General features: G+C 49.9%; 1 protein-coding gene across 3 annotated transcripts in view; it reads left to right on the top strand.

Annotated features, from left to right (window-relative positions):
• TSPAN11 (tetraspanin 11) overlaps window positions 12099-23127 on the top strand; it is a 66950-nt gene continuing 55921 nt past the window's right edge. For 2 of the 3 annotated variants that reach the window (XM_018048622.1, XM_018048624.1), the window contains exons 1-2: window positions 12099-12633; window positions 15033-15138. The gene's annotated coding sequence lies outside the window, so the exon portion shown is untranslated. The remainder of the gene's footprint in view (window positions 12634-15032; window positions 15139-23127) is intronic. The other variant, XM_018048623.1, reaches the window with a different exon arrangement.

Consider the following 23127-nt stretch of genomic DNA (forward strand, 5'->3'; position numbering starts at 1 on the left):
GTATTGCAACTACAGGGGGCCTTAGGACCCCAAGACCTCCGCTCTTCTGCCTGTGCTGGGCGAGCTGTGCTCTGGAGTCACAGAGGTGGCCGGCACAAGACCAGCCAATCCATTTCCCTCCCGAGACAGGCGAAGACACAGAGGCCCCGAATGGCAACAAGAAGAAATGGAGCCAGGCCTCAGACCACAGCTTCTAGGCCACTCGCAGTTTCCAGCATGATCTTCAAGCTCTCCAACGACAGTCACTCACGGGGCCAGGCCGAGAAGCTGCCCCCGCCATAGTTACCTTGTGGATTTCCATTCGTCAATTGCACAAAAATATTTCCAGATAGAGGACCATAGGCCCAGCATTGTCCTGGAAATGGGACAACAAACAAAAGGTAATGACCAGGTACTCGTGCAGCTTATATTCTTGTATGGCAGACAGGAAGCTTGTGTAAAGGGCCTGGAGCTGCACTTTAGAACTGGGGTCAGGGATGCACTCTTGTAGGAGGTGACACTTACACGAGGAAGGATGATAAAGAAGCAGCAGGTGAAGGTCTGGAGGAAGAATGGTCCAGGCAGGGGACAGAAGGCCTTGACAGGGAGAGGGCTTGGCTACCCTAGCAAAGAAAAAGAGGCCACTGGGGCTCGATTCTGGAAGAGAAGAAAGTGACAGGTGGGAGAGGAGGCCAAGGGCAGGTCCCGTATAGCCCAGGGGCAGGGAGAGGGGCTTGGCTTTTGTTCTCCATACAATGAGAAGTTGCTGCAAGGTTTGCACCTGAGCCTGGGCTCTCACTTCAGCTATAGAAAGATTGTTCTGGATGCTGGGGAAAGAGCAGAGAAGGGGCAAGAGCACAAAGAGGCAGCTGAGTCCTCAAGCAGGGCCAGCAGTCCTCAGGTCATGTCCTCATTAAACTGTGAGCCTGGAGTTTTCACAAGGCGGCACTGCACAGCTGTGCGGGTTGTGCACTGCCCAACTCCGGGATGCCCACCACTTAATCTACATATGGACAGCATCCCGATTGCTTCAGTCCTTTGTGATTCTGAAAGACTCTTACCAGCTTGACATAGTCATGTCAAAGGAGCAAAATGAAAACCTCTTTAGTACCATTTTTCTACATGAAAGTGAGACACACTACAAATCACTGTGTCTAGGATGGCATCTTTAATTATACAAATTAAGGATGTAAATAGAAGGAACCAAAAAACCTAAAATAATCTTGTACCTTTAATGAATTCACATCCACTGGAAAATACATTAATCCCTTGGTTATCTGGCCCAGCACTTAAAAAAAGAATCATGGATGATGAGCCCCCAAAAATGGATTTATAATTGTAATTGATTTAAACATGCACCAGGGACTTCCCTGGCGGTCCAGTGGTTGAAACTCCGCCTTCCAGTGCCATGGGTGCAGGCTCCATCCCTGGTTGGGGAGCTAAGATTTCACATTTGGCCTCCAGGCCAAAAATTCAAAACATAAAAAAAGGAATGTTGTAACAAATTCAATAAAGACTTTAAAACTGATCCACATTAAAAAAAAAAAAATCTTAACAAAATCAGCATGCATGGGACGACCAGTACTCAGAGACAAGCTGCAGCTCTTCCACGGGCAATGGCATTTCAGTTCATATTACTGTCCAAACCTGACTCATGAATATTTAAAACAAACATAAATTCTTGTTCATTCTCTCATCAAACATGTGTTGAGAATCTGCTGTACATAGCCAGACACTGCTGGGTCTTGGAGGAAACAAACAACCTGTATGTCCCCTGCTTTCAGGGACCTTGGCATCTAATGGTCTGCACAGACACTAAACAAGGAAAAACACACAAATACATAGACAGTTATAACTTGTAATAAGGACTAGAAAAGAAAAGGACAGAGAAGAGATTAGGGTGGGGGAGACTCCTTTAGGTTGTAAGGATCAAAGAACAAATCCCTGATGCCTTTATGATGACCAAGGGCCACCATGGACATGACACCTTTCCATGGCTCTCCCGCCTCATTCTCCTCGCTCTCTCTTCAAGCAAATATTTACCCAGGAATTCATTCTCTTACCCCCATTATCCTCCATGCCCACCCCAAGCCCTCCAAGCTCTGGGACCCTGAAGCAAGCAGATAATCCTCAGAACCAGCACCACATATCAAAGTGTTCTCGGAAGGACAGCAGTGAGCAGTCTTGAAGAAAGAGCTTAGTTTCTTGTCCAGGAATTGGACCTGGGTAGCGTAGATGAAAACCAGGAATCCCAGCCACGAGTCCACCAGGTGTGTGTGAGGAAGCACACAGCCCCTAGAGTCCCCACATGAACCCCCAGAATTGACTCTGCTGCACAGACGGCCTTGGCGGCCCCACAGCAGACTGGCAGGCAGACTCCCAGGCCAGCCAGGGAGCAGAGCAGCAGAGAGCATCACAGAAGAGCCCTACCCCCTGCCGGGCCCCCCAGCCTCTGGCAGGGCCAGACCCCAGGCACAGACTCCCCAAAGACGCCTCTGCCAAGTCTGCCCAGGGCTGTGCTGCTGAAACTGACCGCATCACCTGAGTGTATCCAACAGGCTTAAGAGCCACTGCCCCCAGCAGACCGGATCTGGGAAATTTACATTGACCACATTTTAGATTGGGCCCAAATCATGATCTATGCTGTCAGCAGAGCCTCCGGCTGGTTTCATAATTTATCCCACAGGTATCGAGGTCTATTACTGTCCGGCTGTGCTCAGAGCTAGAGAAATAAAGATGAATGGAACCTAGTCCTCACTCTCCAGCAATTTCCAGCTGACCGACTGTAGCATCCCGGGGTGTCCTGAGCTAGAGCACCCATTAGTCCAAATGGCACCTTTTACACAAACTAGGAAGAGGGACCCCCTCTAGGCCAATGTAGTCTGGTGGACAGATAGGGCCGGCCACTGGTCCCCCTCTGTCCCTTCATCTGAGCACCCTGATGCAGCAAGCAATCTTGTCTCTGAGCTGGAAGGTCATGATAGGCTGACAACTTACAGTCAGAGTCGAGCAGATGTTTCTGCTCCCATGGGATTCGCACGTTAATGACGTCTTTCAAATGGAAAACAGACCCAGAAAGTCCTGCGACAGTGGAGGGAGGAGTAAGCCAGCTCTGAGAAGGTAAGAGCTGCAAACTCAAGCCAGCATGGTGTTTATTGGAACATAAGAAACCATAATGCTTAAAATACACAAGAGCTCATATTCAGAGCAGCAACCAGTATTAAAGGGAACCAAGTGATAGATAGAGTGGGAGCTTTTATAGTCGCTGTGGGACCCAGTTACACTGCAGCAGTGACTGTGCTATAATTATTCTCGACTTGTTTAATGTGTTTTTAGTATTTTAATGCCACAGGGTGCCACACACACACCAATGAGGAAACACACACATACACAAAGGTTGGAAACCTTTAGTCTACCAGGAAAGAGGTGTAAAGAGAAGAATTCTAGCTCCTGACTCAACTCTTACTGGAGACCTCAGATCAAAAAGACAAGACATGCAGTTCTACCTAGAGAGGTCAAGGAGGACTTCCTGAAGGAGGTGAGAATGCAAACAACCTTGAAGACCGAGTAGGAGCTTCCTGAGCAGACAGGATGGGGAGAGCCTTGTGCAGATGTGAGAGGAAAGAGCAAGCTTTGTGGACATCCTGACTGCAGGCTGTGATGTGGCTGGATGTGGGGAGGGGATGAGTAAAGGAGGGGGAAGGAGGGCGAGGGAAAGCAGCTCATGAAAGAAAATCAAGGATGTGGCTCTGTTCCTTTTATTTCCTCTCAATTCAATGTCTCCCCCCTCAAACCCTGCAGAAAAGATAAGATTAGTCTGAAGACATATGATGGCACTTTCTTTGGGATCAGTGAGATTCCACAAGCCTGCATCTTTAACTTGAGTGGGAAATGAGTAGTTTGCAGAAATACCCAGGGCCCGGCTCTGCCGAACAGAAGCCCATGTTCAGGATTAGTAATGCAAAATGAAAATGGGGGCCTCCTGTTAGAAAATTACAGAGAATTTCAAGACAGCACCAGCAAAGCATTAAATGAAGGACAAGCTTCTTTGTATCATCCATGACTCTTTCTAAGTGCTGGGCCAGATAATCAAGGGATTAATGTATTTTCCAATGGGCATGAGGTAATTAAAAGTATAAGATTAATGCCATTTTCAGAAAATTGCATGGACCTAGAGATGATCATACTAAGTCAGCAGTCCCCAACCCCTTTTGGCACCTAGGGTCAAATCTTATATATAACGGAATACTATTCAGACATAAAAAAAGAATGAAAATTTGTCTCCAAGTCAGCATCATGGATGGACTTGGAGGGCGTTATGCTAAGTGAAATAAATCAGAAGGAAAAAAAAAAAGAAATCAGAAGGAAAAAGACAAATACTGTACAATGTTACTGATATGTGGAATTTAAAAACTACAACAAATTCGTGAATATAACACAAAAAAGGCAGACTCACAGATATAGAGAACAAACCGGTGGTTACCAGGGGGGAGGGGAAAGGGGAGGGGCAATAGAGGGGTAGAGGGTTAAGAGGCACAAACCACTAAGTGGAAAATAAGCCACAAGGAAATACTGCATAACATGGGGAATATAGCCAATATTTTATAATAAGTATAAATGGAGTATAACCTTTAAACATTGTGAATCACTGTATTATACCTGTAACATATAATATGCATCAACTACACTTCAATTTAAATTTTTTAATTAAAAAAAAGAATGTAAAATCTCTTAAGTCAAAATGCTCCCTTTATGTCCTTTTTACCTTATACATTTTGAAACTGTGCACAAAGATTTATGAGTACATAAGACCAAAGCAGAACAAAACCCTCTTCTCGGACCATTAATTCTTTTGGCTTCAAATTCCATTCTATCTTACGTTAATAATGGCACACCTGTTTCCCATGGTTAGAGGTTCCATTTCTTCACTCTGCAGCTTTCTGTCTTCTACTCTTGTATCCCCATTTAAACAACATATACCTGGATTTTGTTTTGTTACCCAATATGAGAGGCACAACCTTTTAATGGACACTTTAACCAAAGCACACAGATTGTGAGCACTGGAATACAAGGATGTATTTTGTCCATAAACTTGTATTTTCCATTCACAGTGCTTTCCTATTGTTTCTCTTCTTTTTTTCATTTCTTATTTTTGTTCGATTAATCACGTTTTAGTTGTTGTGTTTCCCTTCTCTCTTTTAACAGTTTATAATTTATATATCCCATTTCTATTCTTTTTTTAAACCTTTAATTTTTTTCAGTAGAAGAAAATGAAGAGTTTTATTTCCAGTGGTGTGTGATTTTCAGCTGATAACTGCTTTATCTTGCCCTGTTTGTTGTTGTTGTTTTGAATTTTTAGCAATGTTAAGTTACATGGATATTTTCTTCTTGTGAAAAACAAAAACATTATGGATTTGGTCAATTCCTGTTTGATTATATCCTCAATGCCAGTCCCTTCTCAAAAAGTAGTGACTATATTAAGTCTAGAGATATCCTTCTAGCATTTTCCATGGATTATATTCTATATATTATATAGACATGCAGTACCTGCGTGCTCAGTCACTCAGTCGTGTCCAGCTCTTTGTGACTCCGTGAACTGTAGCCTGCCAGGCTCCTCTGTTCATGGGATTTCCCAGGCCGGTTGCCACTTCCTACTGCAGGGGATCTCCCCGACCCAGGGATCGAGCCCACATCTCTTGCATCTCCTGCATCGACCAGCTGATTCTTTACCACTAGTGGTACCTGGGAAGCCCCACATTCAATACACGCATATTCACGAGAACTGGTATTTCCTTCAATTCCATTTCCATTAATTCCATTTAATAAGTAGGCCAAAATATTGGAGAAGGAAATGGCAACCCACTACAGTATTCTTGCCTAGAGAATCCTGCGGACGGAGGAACCTGGTGGGCTGCTGTCTATGGGGTTGCATAGAGTCAGACACGACTGAAGCAACTTAGCACGCATGCGTGCATTGGAGAAGGAAATGGCAACCCACTCCAGTGTTCTTGCCCGGAGAATCCCAGGGACAGGGGAGCCTGGTGGGCTGCCATCTACGGGGTCACACAGAGCTGGACACGACTGAAGCAACTTAGCAGTAGCAGCAGCAGACCAAAATATATGCGAAAAAATGTTTCGCAACCACACTGTGAAATTTTTTAATTAAAAACATTCTAAATATTCATCAACAGAAGACTGGTTAAGTAAATTATGGCATATTCATATATTACATCAAAGGTGATGCAATATATTCTTAATTTCACTGATATAAAACAGTGACTAGAACATATTTTTTAAAGAAATAAGGATTCCCCTGGTGGTCCAGTGGCTAAGCCTCTATGCTCCCAGCGCAAGGAGCCCAGGTTTGATCCCTGATCAGGGAACTAGACCCCACAGGCTGCAACTAAGACCTGGCAGAGCCACATATATAATAAATATTTTTTAAAAAAGAAGCAGAAAGAGAAATAATCAGATTACAATCACACACACACAAGTGTGCACACGTGAACATGCGCACGCGCGCACACACACACACACACGGGAAAGGGTACTGACATAATAATCTAGTGATTCCCCGTGATGGCTAAGATTTCAAGTGATTTTGCTTTCTTTAGTATCTTATATTAATTGAATTTTTACAATCAGCATACACAGATCTTATAATTTTAAAAATATTTTAAAAATCTTTTCCAAAAAGATTAATCTTAAATGACATAAATGCTCCGGGAATATTTGTCATGTTTATCCAAAGGTTTCTCCTCCTCCCTGGCATATGGCCTTTGACGCTGGGAGATCCTATGTCTCCATTATAAAAGCAAGCTCTGGAGAACTTCTAAATAAGGAGGAAAGAGGGTTAGCATCATGTGCTATGCATACTAAAAACATCCAGCTGCAAATAGTCTGTGTCACTTCACATGTCACTGGTGTTATTTGCTCAGCTGTCAGTCCTTATGTTTTCTGAACCCTAGACACGTTTTTCTGTGTTTTGCCTTAAATAATATTCTTCTGGAAAAGAAGCAGGCAGTAAAGCCCTTCGCGAAGAATGCCAAGAGCATGGCAAGCGGTCTAAGCAATGCTTCTGACACTGTTAATGAAAATCAATAATTATTTCAAGTACTCGTTAGTGCAATTAATGTTCTTGGCATCATTGAAAGTGTGCCTCGCAACCGTTGAAAAACTCCTACTCCTGGTGGAACATTTCTGTCCTGGGAATTACCCCTGAGATCGTGAGGTTTGGTGCCACAATCATTTTGTTACTACCTCCTATTAAGCATCAGGAGTTGCTGCAATAGAGAGTAGCTTGGTCATTAAGCTCACAGTTAAATGCAGGCTGAAGTCAAGCTGATCAATATTTAATATCTTGTCATTCCCCTGTCCCTTTGGAAGAGGCTCACCAGAGGCTACTTAACGCAATTTGTCACGTGAAGAAACCAAGACCAGTTCCCGCACCCTAGGGGTAGAAAGAGTCTTAAGAAGAGTTTCTCCTGATTTTAAATAAAGATGAGGGGCTGGGCTGTCACACAAGCTAAAGGCTGTACACATGAGGGGAGTGCTTTCTACCTGGTTGAGTCCACCTGCAGGAACATGGCCATTCTTCCTAAAAAGGGCTCGCAGAGTCTACACAAAGAGTTCTTATCGGGACCACATCAGGACTGCGGTTTAACCAGCAGGCATGTCAGGGAGCAGGAAGAGAGGTTGTCAAGGGAAACTTCATTTCCTTGCAACCCTCCTGGGTGCTGACTGCAAATTGTTTGGGAAGACAGGCTTGTCCTGGAGGTTGGAGAAAGCCAGGTTTTACATTTTCTGACCTGGGATGGCTCAGGGTCCACCCTGAACGCTAGGCTGATACACCAAATGTCCTGGGGGCGGGGATGCCAGTAACATCAGATCATGCTGTTGTGTGTGTGTGTGTGTGTGTGTGTGTGTGTGTGTGTGTGTGTGTGTGTGTGTGTGTGTGTGTAACAGGTGATGGTCATTTTAGATCTAAGGAAAGAAGTCTAAATGGCATTATTTTTTTTACGTCTCTAAAGGAGTCTCAATGACTCCCACCCCCCAGCACTCCGTGATGGGTCTCGCTCAGACCTAAGGCAGCAAACAGTGCCGACTGCAGACTGGAAGCAGAAGCTGCCAGTCTCCAGCCAGGGGCAGAGAGTGCCCTGCAGGCCTGGACGAGGTGCGTGCGTGCTGCAGCCGTGTCCGACTCTTTGCAACCCCACGGACTGTAGCTTGTCAGGCTACCCTGTCCATGGGACTCGCCAGGCAAGAATACTGGAGTGGGTAGCCATGACCTCCTCCAGGAGATCTTCCTGACCCAGGGGTCGACCCATGTCTCCTGTGTCTCCTGAGCTGGCAGGCGGATTCTTTACCACTAGTGCCACCAGGGAAGGCCAGGATGAGGAGCACAGATCTCTAATCGGGGACTGAAACTCCTCCTTCACTGTAGCTTCCTACTGGGGTTTCACCAGCCCCTCCTGGTTTTCCCTCAAATGAAGGACTTTGTTGTTATAGTTTAGTTGCTCACTTGTGTCTGACTCTATGCAGCCTTGCAGACTGTAGCCCACCAAGCTCTTCTGTCCATGGGATTTCCCAGGCAAAAATACTAGAGTAAGTAGCCACTCCCTTCTTCAGGGGATCTTCCTGACCCTGGGTCAAACCCAGGCCTCATGTACGCATAGGCAGGCTCTTTACCACTGAGCCACCAGAGAAGCTCAAATGAAGGGCTATTCTTCCCATTTTTCAGAGCCAGGAGCCAAGGCTGGGACCCAGCAGCCAAGCCCAGGCATCTGTGACTCAATGCTCAGAGCTCGGGGGGCCGGTGTGGGGAGCTACAAAAGGGGGTCCTGGCCTGCATAAAGAGAGCCTTTGGAGGAGCAAGCTTGACCAGAAACCACAGCCTTCTACACATGAATACGGGAGGAGGATGGGAATGGATTACATCCAGCTCACATCTCACTTGCCTCTCCTCACCAAGGTGGTCCAAGTCAACCCCCAGTTCCCTTCCCCACAGGGGCTGGATCCCCAGCCACTCTGTCATCTTCTCCAAGTGTGTCCTGTGAAACAGAATGGAATGGATCAGGTTCTTGTTGGTGGAGCAGCACCTGGAGGGGGCTGGGGATCCATTCTTTCAAAGAAGGTACTGCTGCTGCTGCTGCTAAGTCGCTTCAGTCGTGTCTGACTCTGTGCGACCCCAAAGACGGCAGCCCACCAGGCTCCACTATCCCTGGGATTCTCCAGACAAGAACACTGGAGTGGGTTGTCATTGCCTTCTCCAATGCATGAAAGTGAAAAGTGAAGGTGAATTCGCTCAGTCATGTCCGACTCTTAGCGACCCCATGGACTGCAGCCCACCAGGCTCCTCCGCCCATGGGATTTTCCAGGCAAGAGTGCTGGAGTGGGGTGCCATTGCCTTCTCCAATGCATGAAAGTGAAAAGTGAAGGTGAAGTCGCTCAGTTGTGTCTGACTCTTCACAACCCAATGGACTGCAGCCCACCAGGCTCCTCCGCCCATGGGATTCTCCAGGCAAGAGTGCTGGAGTGGGGTACCATCGCCTTCTCCATTCAAAGAAGGTGAGGACAAAGCAAAGACCAAAGTCTAGGACTTCATGGCCATGAGCCTGATATGGGAACACAGGCCACGTGTGGTTCCTGAACACTTGAAATGTGCTAAGTGCAACTAAAGCACTAAAAGTTTTATTTCAGTTAATTTAATTAACCTAAATAAATGTAAAAACTGACCATTTGAGGGACTCCCCTGGCAGCCCAGTGGTTAAGACTGCAATTCCTCTGTAGGGACGCAGGTTCGATCCCTGGTATGGGAACTAACATCCCGCATGCCATGCAGTGTGACCAAAAAATAAATCAGTAAAAATGAAAAACTGGTCATTCGATTTGGTTTTTGGAAAGCGTAAGTATATATCGAGCAACTTAGGTTTATAAATCTACTTTCTCAATCTTAAATTTTATGAAATCTGAATGCAGAGCAGACATTTCCAATGAAAAGGGAGCATCTGAACTCAGAGGTGCTATGAGTGTACAATGCACACCAGGGTTGGAAAACTCAGTAGCAAGAAAATCTAAAATACCTCTCTAATAACTTTTTATATTGATGCGTCCTGAAGCCATCACATTCTAGATATACTGTGTTAAACAAGATGTATTATGAAAAGTCATTTCACCTGTTTCTTGTTTTACTTTTTTTTTTTAATGAGGCTACTGGGAAATTTAAAATTACATATCACATTTCCATGGGTTCACTACTCTTCGATGTTAATGTTGCCAGGGACAGTGCTGGAAAGCGGACATTTGTCACTGGCCCTCTCATATTGCTAAAAGGTCCCTCTGGAACATTTTCCAGCCCTCTCTTTTCCAATTACTGTTTCAGCAACACTAACTTCCACGAGCACGCACCTCTCCTGCTCCTCACCCCCACAGCCTCTTCTCTGCTCAAGCCTCCTCCCTCTTCTCTCCTCCACCGTTTTGAAACTACCTTCTACATCTCCTCCCACCCATTTCTCAGGGCTTTTTCTTTACCGTTCCCTTCTCTGGCACATCTATGTCACTTCATTAGAAGTTAAGGTGCTCCCCAGAGGTCAATGTCCTCCCCAGAGGTCAAGGTGCTCCCCAGAGGTCAAGGTCCTCCTCAGAGGTTGTGGAAAGTTCAGGGAGAGGCACTCATATTCCATCTGCTCTGTCTTCTCTCCCACCACAGGCTCAGCCTTCACCCCAAGTGCAGTGCTGGGGGTCCACAGCCTCTCCCTTGCCCAGCCCACCACCTTTTCTTTCTCACTGACCCTCTATCTCAGAATGGATTTCTGGGAAACAGGCTGTGCATAGAGATGGACAGCCCAGCATCAATGGGAAGGACTCTTGGGGACACGACTGTGAGAAAGCCAGAGAATGAGACCAGGCAGACAGTGAACTTGAACTGGATGCCATTTCCCCAGGAGCTGAGCCCTCAGGAAGCTTTGGAGCCCGGATGGCCTCAGAGGCCTCTGGAGCAGAAGCAGCTCACCCGAGTGGGTCTAGATGCCCCTAAAGGGATTGAAGGCAGGAGAAGGGGACAATAGAGGGTGAGATGGTTGGATGGCATCACCGACTCAATGGACATGAGTTTGAGTAAACTCCGGGCGTTGGTGATGGACAGGGAGGCCTGGCATGCTGTGGTCCATGGGGTCTCGAAGAGTTGGACACAACTGAGCGACTGAACTGAACTGAACTGAAAGGTGGGGGATCGTGGTTCATCTTCCCTCCCACCTCCAGCAAAGAGACTCTCTCAGAAGCCCCCAAAGACATACTCATCGTCAAGTCTAATGCCGCCTCCTCTTCAGAATCCCTGGAGCTGGGGTCCTGCAGGACCTGCCCCTCCCCCACCTCCTACTCCAGTGATGTGGCCCCTGGCACCGTGCAGGCCCCCGCCAACCAGGACAGTTTCTTTCACCCACTCCTTTCCCGCTTAGACTTGGGTCTGTCTTCAGCCAGGCCCGCTCTGCCCCGTCTACACCCGCCCTGCAACTCAGCTTCACAGCCCTCCAGATCTCGGGTTGGCTCCCTCACGCCCAGCACCACAGTGGCAACTCCTTTCTGAGACCCGCTGCCCTGGACGTTCAGCTGCACACCCCCTTCCCCCCCACCGCCCACCCCATAGCTCTAGAGATCTGTCCATGGCATCTTCCCCAGTCACCGCCCCATTTCAGGTTTTCCTCTATGGGGACCATGGACCCCACAGAGACCCCCACCCCACCTCCCCTCTGTCCACCTTTCACAGTCCTGGGAGGCCTGTCAACTCTCCCCCGACTCTGTCTTCCCGGACCCAGCAGTCCAGCAAACGGGTAACCGAGCTCCCCGCGGTCAAGTCTTAAGAGACCACGAGGTGGGTAAATTCTGGCCTTTGCTACTTGGGGAAATGGCAACAGCTGTCTCGCCCTGCTGGTCAGATCCAGTTTAGGCAGCTCTGCCCCTGCGGGAGGCCAGGACAGGACAAGGTGCGGGGCGGGGGGCAGTCTCTGCTCCTTCTCTTCCTTTTCCTCCAGTCCCTCCTCCAGGGCCCAGGAAATGGGGAAGTGGCAGCACACCAGACTCTCAGAGGGCTAGGGCAGTGATGGGGTCGTCCTTGTGGGGAGGACTCTGCGGGGAGGGGAGGAGGGAAGGGAGGCTCTGTGATAAGGCCTGGTTCTTGGAGGCCCTGGGCAACCACCCCCCACCACCACCACGGCCAACTTCTCCCAGGACCCTGCCGGTTTAACGCCCCACTAGGGGCCGACCCGGGGTGGGGGTGGGGGCTGGGCAGCGAGCCCTGGCGGAGGCCCAAGTGGGGACTTGCAGGCCGCCCGACATCTATCCATCCATCCGTCAATCCCCGCTCCTCGCAGGGACCCGGGGCCACCCCCCAGCGGCCCTGATTCCCACTGGATTCGCCCCCGCTCTCCAAACGAGAGAAAGACCAACCCCAAACAAAGACCAGCGCAGCCGGCGGGGCGGCGGGAGAAGGAGCCCGGGCATTGGAGGGGCCGGGGGTGGGCGCTCGGGAGGCGGGGCGCGGCCGCAGGAAGTGCCGATCTCGATCTCGGGGCTGAGCGCGGCTGCGGTGCTGACCCGCCAGCCCTGTAGCCCCTAGCCGGCCGGCCCTGGAGGCCCTCGCTGCGGAGCCCGCAGCCGGTGAGTGCGGTGGAGGCGCGGGAGGGGGCCCGGCGGCCGCTCGCGACTCCAGGGGAGGGGGCTGGAGTTGGGGGTGCCCGGGGCCCAGCGCGGCGGCCCATTCTGGAAAGGAGGGGCACGCAGTCCTGGCTGCCCTGTCCCCAGCTGGCGTCCCCAGCTGTCCTCCCGGGACCGCCTGTCTGCGCTTTGTGTCTTGGAAGGAAGCTCAGTGCCTGCTGTCCCTCCTCCAGACGTCACTCCCTTTGTCCACCCTGACTCCTGGTGGCTCTTATGCGCAACCCAAGGTGACAGGTCGAGGGCCATCCCAGCTAGCACGGAGGTGTCCTTGGCTTAATGCGGGCCGCTGGCATGTCTCCTCCAGACATTGGACTGTTCTTGGCGCAGGAGTCGTCTGTCTGCTGGGCGGGCTGGTCCCCAAGTCCGTGGGCACATCTGTGTATTTGGGGTACCCGGCCCTGCAGGGCCTGTCATCCGCGTGTCCTGCCCCTTCCTGTGCGTGCAGCTGGCTGGCTTGTGTGGAAGGGCAGGAGGTGTGGAAGGGCAGGAGGTGTGGAAGGTTCTGGGTGTGTTGTTTTCACCAACGCTGCGTCCACACACATGACTTGGCTGGAGAACATGGAAGGGGCTCAGGAAGGCCTCTCGAGCTGGGTCTCAGGGGCCGAGGGTGAGGGGTGAGTGCTGGTGGTCTCTGCGTGTGGACACACACTGTGGGGCAGGGTGGAGAGGTGAGGCTTCCCTGGTGGCTCAGTGGTTAAAAATCCGCCTGCCAGTGCAGGAGACACAGGTTCAATCCCCCAGTTGGGAAGATCCCCTGGAGAAGGGAATGGCTACCCACTCCAGCATTCTTGCCTGGAGGATCCCATGAGCAGAGGCAGGCTACAGTCCATGGGGTTGCAAAGAGTTGGAGAGGAAAGAGCTCCTGGAAAAACCCCAAGTGCCCTCTAGCTCCTGGACTCTTGGGGACACACCCTGGGTAGGTGGACATGTAGGGAGGGACCGGGGCTGTGGGCAGCTGCGTTAGAGGTGGCTTTAGAGGCCTGAGTTTGAACCAGTGACCTGTCCCCTGCTCCTGTCATCCTGGGGCTCCATTGCTTTGGGTCTAATGAGTGCTGTCCTGCCCACCTCTCGAGGTGGCTGGCTGCTTAAGAGAGCTGAGTCCTGGCAGAGTGCTTTGACAGCAGGCAGGCTCTGACGGCACAGGCCGAGGGCTGAGCCACAGTTCCAGTTGAGGATTTGGGGAGTGCCTGCAGGAGACCTGGGTTCAATCCGGGTCGGGAAGATCCCCTAGAGAAGGGAATGGCAACGCACTGTAGTATTCTTGCCTGGAGAATCCCATGGACAGAGGAGCCTGACGGGCTACAGTCCATGGGGTCACAAAGAGTCGGACATGACTGAGCAACTAACATTTTTGGGGGCCCCCTCTGCAGGCAGTGGAAGGAGCTATCTTCTCACTGCTTCCCTGCATGTTCCAGAAATGAGAGTGTGTGCCCAACGCCAGCCGTGATCCCCTGGAGTGTGAGGTTTGTGCAGGCCTGCCTGGGGCAGGCCCTTTGGTGTGGATGCCTCGGCAGCACACAAGGGCAGCTGGCTCGATGGGTCCTCTGGGCTGTGCAGAGAGCCTTCTCCAGGCAGGCCGGGACCTTCACACCCACTGGCTGGCTTTTCTCCTGTGTGATCCCTGGGTGCAGCCAGGGCACCTTCTACAGCTCAGGCCAGGGAGGTGGCAGAGGAGGGAGCTCTCTGTCCCAAGTCACCAGCCTCATTTCAGCTCAGTTCAGTCCAGTCACTCAGTCGTGTCCGACTCTATGCGACCCCATGGACCGCAGCACTCCAGGCCTCTCTGTCCACCGCCAACTCCCGGAGTTTACTCAAACTCATGTCCATTGAGTCAGTGATCCCATCCAACTGTCTCATCCTCTGTCCGCTTCTCCTCCTGCCTTCGATCTTTGCCAGCATCAGGGTCTTTTCAGATGAGTCAGTTCACCAGCTTCAGGGTTCTCAGTTCTGGTCACAGGGGACCCTGCCCGACACTGGACCTGCCGAGGAAGCCTGAGAGGGTGTCTAGAGTCCTGAAAGCCCCAGACACCAGGGTGTGATTGTGCTTTGTGGCCCCTGGATGTCACCTGTCACTGAGGCTTCTTGGCCCATAATAGCTGCTTAGGAAACATTGAAAGGAAAACTGGGCTCAGTCCAGCTCGGCTTCCTACCTGCTGTGTGACCTGGGAAAAGTCCCTTCACCTCTCTGGGCTGTGCCCTCGTCTTTGGTTGAGATCGGCATCTTTCCAGGTTACAATTCTGATCTTGACTCACATTTCACATCCTCAGAGAGGAAGGGACCATTTATCTAAAGCAGCCACCTCCTGGCTAAGTCACATTGCGCTTGTCTGTTTCCTTCCTAGCACCATCTGACCCTCTCTTGCCAGCATCCAACCTCACGGAGAGCTTCGCTGAGGAGCGGCCCCGCCTGGGTCCTGTTACCTGCCGGCTCATCACGCCTGGAACCTGGTGGGTGCTCCAAGAGGCTGTGTCAGTGAGTGAGTGAGTGACTCAGTGAGGAGTGTGTCTTTTACCTTGTGCTCCTGGGAGCTTGTGCAAGAGCTGCAGCCCCATAGGCAGGTCCTGGGGCTGTGCACCCCAGCTCCGGGCTGACCTGAGTTACAGGCTGGCTTCTGGGTAGGACTTCCTTTGACGAAAGGGCCCTCCCACTATAATAAAGCTAGAAAACCATTGCATCCAAAGACGATAGGGCCCTTTCAATACCAGTACTGGGACTGGGAATATCCCATACTTGGGGAGGACCAGAGGCGGAGGTTCAGATGGTCAGAGCTATCGTCCCACCAGGTGTCTCTGCTTGGCCATGGATTCCATCATATGGTTGATTTTTTGCAACTGGTTTAATTTCCTGAGTTTGGGTCAAGGCTAGTGAGAAATTGACTCTGCACGTGGTATGGCACGGGGCACTGAATCAGGAGGCTACAGCAGGCATCCCAGAGTGAACAGAATGCACGCTGATATTGGAGAACTACACGTGCAGGGGACCCTTCTGTCATTGTCCTCCCTTGGGTGTGTCCCAGGCCACCTGCCCAGATATGTCTCTCTCTAGGAGATTGCTCAACCTGGTTCTCTTGAGTAGCTGGCAGTGGAGAACACCCTCCTCTTTGAGTGATTCTTGAGCCTGGAGGCCAAGGTGGATGGCAGGCCCTGCCCTATATTTAAGCAGCCATGGGAAATGTCCCTCCTTTGTCGCTTCTTGTAAATTCACTTGTGAATGGCGGGGTGATTCCGTGTCCAGTGCTATGCCTGGGTTCGGGATATAGTTCATCACCACCTTTGCTAAACCCCGAGGGCCAGGCATCAGTGGTTCACCCAGGGATGGGGAAGGAGGTCGAGTTGTTCGTAGGGTTGTTTTAGGTCACTGGTCAAGGAGGGAGACAAGAGAGAAGTGGACAGAAGGGACCTGAGTGCAAGACTGAGCCCTCTGTTAATTCCTTTGACCATTGACCTTGCTTCTTGTATGCATCCCCCCAGGCTGACTTGTGGTTCTCGGGTCCATAAGGTTTATACTACAAGATGGCACAGGCAGAGGGCAGAGCCAGTGGCGGGGGGAGCCAGGGGTTTGGGGCATGAGCCTTGGTCCTGAGAAATAATAAAGAGCCAGCCTTGACCTCTGGGCATCTAGTTGTGGAGGAGACGATGCTTACTCCCAGGAGGAGAGGAGAGAACAGCTGAGTGCAGACTGCGGAGGAGGCGGGAAGGGAGGCTCCCCCAGGCCACAGTGGGAGCTCAGAGAAGAATCGGGAAAGTCCAGCCTGGAATCTGGGCTCTGCTTTCTCCTGAGCAGCTTCCGTGACCTCACTAAGCCTCAGTCTCCTGCCATGTAAACAGAGGAGATGGTCTCTGGGTCCTAACCTGGATTCAGGTCGTTGAGGTTACCCAGCAGGCCAGCCCCACCTCTGGATGCCCCTCCAGCTGGGTGATTCCCCTCCCCAAAGGTCTGCAAGGAGGAGCCAGTTATATTCCAGAACTTCTGCCCTACTCCCTGTGGGAGGAGGTGGGTACGCAGATGGCCCTTCTTAAAGGCTTAAGGAGCTTTGCTGGCAAATACCAAGAATTCAAGACCTGAAGAGATTACAGAGGCTCAGGAAATGTTATGGGAAGTTGCTCTGCCAGGTCCCTGGAGTGCTGAGATCCAGAGTAGTGTTCTCAAACCCTCTCTAAAGGTAGTGGGGGTGGGTAACCCACAGCCGTCCTCACCCTCGTCCTGACTTATAAATTCCTCCTCTTCTTTTTAAACACGGACCTTTGAAAGATGTTCTATCAGCCAAACTTCAACATAAGTGAAAATGTGTTTTTCTATCTGACAAAAGTAACCAAAGACCCACCTTTCTGTTTTGTTTCATTATGTTTTTTAAAAATATCAGCTTATGTCATTTACTGACAAATTCTGTTGTGTTTAAAAGGCTCAGAAGGAGGACATCCTAGGTGGTCCAGTGTAGAGGGTGCAGATTCAATCCCTAGTCAGGGAACTAAGACCCCACCTGTCTTGGGGCCAAAAATCCAACACATAAAACGGAAGCAATATTGTAACAGATTAAATAAAGACTTTAAAACTGATCCACATTTTAAAAAAATCTTTTAAAATAAATTAATAAATAAAAATAAAAGACTCAGAAGAGGAAAGAACGAAGGACAGGAGTGAGCTGTGTGTGTCAGTTTGCTAGAGGCCTGGAACTGATTGCAGAAGCTTACTAAAAAAGCATCACCTCTTCTGGTTGATCGAGGAGGGTGGTAGCTGATCTCTGAAGTATATTGGATAGGTGAAGGCCCAAGTTTCTTGTAATACTGTAAAGAGAGTTCTCTCTTGGAAGCCCCCTTCGTAGACATCTATGAGAGTTCTCACGTTCAGAAAATGATGTCCCGAAACCTGGTTGCAGAGTTCTATTGTGCCCCACTACTAGAGGATGGAAATTACATTCACAGTATTGACTTTCTGCTCCTGGCAACCAGCACACAGCTGGGCAGACAGTAGGAGTTCAGTAAATGTTCACTGGGCGGATATTTCAGGAAGGACTCATCAGCCTGAGACCGTGTCTCAAACTCTCATCCGGGACTTTAGTTCAAAAATCGGGAAAAAAGGACTATTAAAGGCACCAAAATATAAAGCCTTTTCCTTTCTTCCCTGCCCTCTTTCTTGACTTGTCATGACGGGTTTTTTTTTTGTTTTTTTTTGTTTTTTTTAACTTGCTTTTTAATGACGTTGTGAGTAAAGTCAACGTTTTGAATGATTTGCGTGAATTGTACCATTCACTTTTACATTGTTGTTCAGCCGCTCAGTCGTGTCTGACTCCCTGCAACCCCATGGACTGCAGCACGCCAGGCTTCCCTGTCCTTCACCATCTCCTGGAGTTTGCTCAAACTCGTGTCCACTGAGTCGGAAATACCTTTACATTGGGCGGTGCCAGTTTTCAATGTAAATAGACAGCCCTTTAACTTGTATGTTGAGTCATCAATGTGACACAATTCTTATCTCACACCCCTTGTGTGCACAGGTATTTTATTATTATCAGGACAGTAGAAATGGGGCACGAAACTGATTCAAACTGTTTTTATTTCACTTCTTGACACACACACATTCTATCAACACACTCCACTTTTGGCTTAGTGATGATAAAGGAAGGCTGGAAAAGAAAAGAAGCTATGCTTGACCGTCCTTGCTTTTCCCCCGTGTCATCGTTTGCCGTGGAAATGGGTGTCTCATGCCGGAAGCAGCAGAAATCAGAAAGGACGGGCCGTCTCAGGCTCCTTTGGTTGTTGGTATTTCTCAGAATGCACGGCTTTCTGTCGGCTTTGAACCAAGCTCTGGTTCCTGGCCAGCAGGGAGCCTGGCCTCAGGGGCTGCTACGTCGTCGACGTAACCCCTTACCTGTGCAATAAGCCCCCTACGTACGAACCTTCACATTATGAACTTTCACAGATGCGAACGTGCGTTCACACGTCCGATCACATAAGTTAGTTCCCGTGTCTGGGGTATACTGTCGCGTGCATGCATCCTCTCTAAGTGGGTGTGTATTTGTGTTCTTGGTACAGTGGTGCGTAGAGGACAGTGGTACAGTGTCTTTATTTCAAGCCCAGGATGTCTGGAAGCAACTGTAAAGCCAGCGGCGATATAGCTAGTACTGCTGTAATTTTCAAGGTGCTGTACTGTAAGACTAAAAATGTGTCTGTATTTTTGTGTTTTTTAATGCATTATTTGTATGAAGACTATTATAAAACCTATTACAGTACAGTACTATATAGCCTTTTGTGTTAGTTGGGTACCTAGGCTAACGTGATTGGACTTACCAGCAAATTGGACTTAACGAACACACTCACAGGACCAAACTCCTTCGTATGCAGGGGGCTTCTTGTACTTGTTCTGGGCTCTCTGAACCCCACACAGCAAGAACGCCCTGGGATTCTATGCTCACGGGACACCAGAAACGCCAGGTCAGACGTGGCAGCAAGGAGCAGTGGGCACGTATACTATGTGTATCTCCCCGACGTGCCCACCATCCTGTGGGACTCGATGTACCACACACAAGTTCAAAGATAAATGATTAAGAATTCCGAGATGAAACGGCTGAGCATTAAACCAGAGGTGGGGCCTTGTGAAGCTGTACATGTTTGTGGCCCAGGAAGTCCAGGAGGACCCTCGTGTGGGTCACATTTTTGGATAGTGGCCCAGTTAGGGCAGAATTAATCCTTTAAGGCAAAAGGAGAAGGGGGCAGCAGAGGATGAGATGGTTAGGTAGCATCACCGACTCAATGGACGTGAATTTGAACAAACTTCAGGAGATAGTGGAGGACAGAGGAGCCTGGCGTGCTGCAGTCCGTGGGGTCACATAGAGTCAGACCCGACTTAGCAACTGAACAACAACAACAAATCCCTTAAAAGAGTGGGCCGGTCAAGTGTCCTCAGATCCCCACTCAAGGTTTATATCTTTGGAAAATGCTGGAGGCTGCCGTTTCCTTTCTAGGCCTCCACCCTTCTACTTGAAATCATTTACATTTTTTGAAAGTCAGCTTAGGTCATTCCCCTCACAAGTTCTTGAGCGTTTTAAAGCCTCGGAAGAAAAGAACAGGAAAGGAGCAGAGGTGGGTGTTGTCCATTTCATCTGGGATCTGGAACGGATCAGAAAGCAAAAAGCCTCTAGGAGTTCTGAGGCCCATTCAGAGAAGCTCCTCAGCTGCTCCGGGCATGGCTATTTTCTGGCCAAAGCTGAGCAGATAAGTCGGGACAGGGGAAGGAGTGGCCTGATGACCAGGGACCCAGTGCCCTCAGGGCTGGAGAGAAGGGAGGAGAGGAGGGGCCGCGTGCAGGTGCCACGTGGCTCCACGTTTGGGGTGTGTTTGGCATACACAGAGGCTTAGGGAAGCCAGGAGTTTCATTCCAGAAGAAAAACTCCTCTCTCCCTGTGGGGAGGGAGGGTGAAACAGGAAGCTCGGACTAGAAGCACAGAGAGAGAAATAAATGCTCAGAAAGCAATGAGCACTTTCTGGCAGCTCTGAGCAGACCACTGAGGGCTTTTCAGTCACTGGAAATGGAAAGTTCCAAGCACATGGCAGGAAGCAGGTAGTGGTACCTTGAGCCGGAGGAGGAGGGTGAAAGGAAGCCTGCCCCCTCTTTAATGTAGAAGGAACACTGTGTTAGTGGAAACAGTGAGGATAACGGGAAGGTGAGCGGGAGAAGCCGCATTTACAGGGTGCCTTCTGTTCCTTTGACTCAGTCTGCCTTCTACCTTGGTTTCCATTTACTGTGTGATTAATGCTGATCGTGAGTTGCCGTTTCCATCGTTAGATTTAGTAGTTGCGTAACTGGCTGTCCTCCAGGGCTCTGCACACCATTTTTGGATGACCAGCAAGCTGAGGGTGATTTTTACCTATTTAAAGGGCCAAAACAAGCAAAACACAAAGAATATACAGCCGAGGCCAGAGGCCCACAAAGCCTGAAATGTTTCAACTGGTCCTGTGCAAAGACAGAGTGCTAGGCAGTAGCAGTGAGCCCCAGGCTGAGATCGTGGACAGCTCAACACACCCAGGGTGTCCCCACTCTGAGATCCTAACGTTCAGTGCAACTCAGGCTGAAAAGCACTGCCCTGAGGCAGCAGTTCTCAAAGGGAGATCTCGGCCTCCTCCAGCTGGTTAGAGATGCAGCATTCTGGCCCTCCTGACCTGCCAACTCAAGAACTCTTGGGCAGGGATAGTAAACCGCGTTTTAACAAGCCCTCCAAGGGATTCTGATGCACCTCAAGTCAGAGACCACTGTCTCTCTTACCCTTAGCCTTTCAAACCTAAACCTTCTTGTTTGCAGGCAAACGTCATAGATGGTTAGGTGGAGAGGGCAAGGTGGAGAGGGGTGGAACAGCGAGGCCTGGAAGACTCTTCCAAGGCTGCATATAACTGTAATCATTACTTTATACACAACCAAGGCCCTAGGAGACACTAGTTTGGAGACACTAGTTTGATCCCTGGGTTGGGAAGATCCCCTGGAGAAGGAAATGGCAACCCACTCCACTATTCTTGCCTGGGAAATTCCACGGACAGAGGAGCCTGGTGGGCTACAGTCCGTGGGGTCGCAAAGAGGCTGACGCAACTGGGCAACTAAGCACAGGGCCCCAGGAAGTGACATGCGATGCAGGAAGCAGGTCTTGGGACTAGAACACCACCACCATCGACAGCAATAATGTTATCCTTTTAAATTTTTTTAAAAAATTTTTTCGTTGTAGCACATGGCATGTAGGATCTTAGATTCCCGACCGTGGCTCTAACCATCGTCCCCTGCATTGGAGGAGCAGAGTCTGTACCGCCAGGGAAGTCCCAACAATAATGTTATCTTTAATCAGTGTTACCATGAATAGCAATATTAGCTTTGGGCTCTATTTTTCATGACTATGTGTATGTTTCTCTTCTAGTACACCTTTTAGAAGGTACACATTTGGTAAATGCAAAGATTTAAGCACACTTCTAAACCACCTTGAAATCATTGAAATAAACATTATTCGTGCCTGGGAAGTCGGAAAGCTGTATTGCTGACCTTCGCATCATGACTGAGTGTGAATTCTGTTCTCTTAGCATCCCACTCCAGTGTTCTTGCCAGGAGAATCCCAGGGATAGGGGAGCCCAGTGGGCTGCCGTCTATGGGGTCGCACGGAGTCGGACACAACTGAAGCGACTTAGCAGCAGCAGCAGCATCCCTCAAAGGTAGACAGACCACTCCCACCCAGGGTGCTTCAGCCAGTTGCTGGCCCTCCAGTGATGTAGCACATGGATACTGACCAGAGCGTCGCAGGGACCTGAGCCTATTGCTATCCTGCTGCGTGCCAAGCACCGTGTGAGGCGTGCATGCATGCTCAGTCACTAAGTCATGTCTGACTCCTTGCGACCCTGTGGACTGGAGCCTGCCAGACTCCTCTGCCCATAGGCTTCTCCAGGCATGAATACTGGAGTGGGTTGCCACGCCCTCCTCCAGGGGACCTTCCTGACCCAGGGATGGAACCCATCTCCTCTGCATTGACAGGTGGGGTCTTTACCACTGAGCCCCCTGGAAAGCCCATGTGAGGGCTTAGCCTATGTCATCTCCTACCATCATCACGGTGCAGTTATCCCCATTTTACAGCTGTGGATTCTGAGGCACAAAGTTCAAGGCTTCCCCCAGTCCCAGGATGTCTGGCCTCAGCATTGGTGGGGGTGGAGGGAAAGCTCGCCCACGATCAGGCGGTATGTGGCATTTCAGTAAATCTAAGCTGGTGATCCTGTGGACATGGAAACCAGTTATTTCCTTCCCAGTTATCCCAAGCCTTGCCCAGTGTCCTGGGTGTCCTTGGAAGGGTGAGCCTGCTCCCTCCAAAGGCTTGCATGCACTGACGTGCCATCTTAGAAAGAATTCAAGGATCAGAGGCGCATGGGCGACCAGAAAGAAAGACTCCATCTGGGTTGTCAGGAATGCAGTTGCTCCCCGTGGAGCTGGCTGGGTCCTTCCATTCTTCCTTCCTCATTTAGAAAATTAATAGCCAGACTGGTAGGCAGATTTTATGTATCATCAACATCAGCAGTAATGAGGCATCATTTTAGAGTGTTCACATCTCCAAAGTACTAGACCCTCCCTAGCTTCTGATGTCCTGGCGTTAGTGGGCTTGGTTACGGCCAGAGGCAGCGACAGCTCAGGGGTCGTGGTCATGGGGACAGCCCTGTGGGTCTACAGCATCGCCCCTCCCCCACCCCAAACCAGGACTGAAGATCAGAAATACAGGTTTGTGTCCCAGTTCTTTCCAGTCTTACCTGGTGAGAATACAGAAATGGTTTCCCTGGCCAACGTATGGGGATGAAGTGATTTCTAAGTGATTTCTCCATCTTCTGGACCTGGGATCTGCAGACAGCTTTCCAAACTTTGGGAACAATGGATAATGATGCTCCTGGTGATGATGTAATTGGTACCCGATTCGGGAGCCAATGTGG

Source organism: Capra hircus, chromosome 5 (genome assembly GCF_001704415.2).
Source record: "Capra hircus breed San Clemente chromosome 5, ASM170441v1, whole genome shotgun sequence".
NCBI lineage: Eukaryota > Metazoa > Chordata > Mammalia > Artiodactyla > Bovidae > Capra > Capra hircus.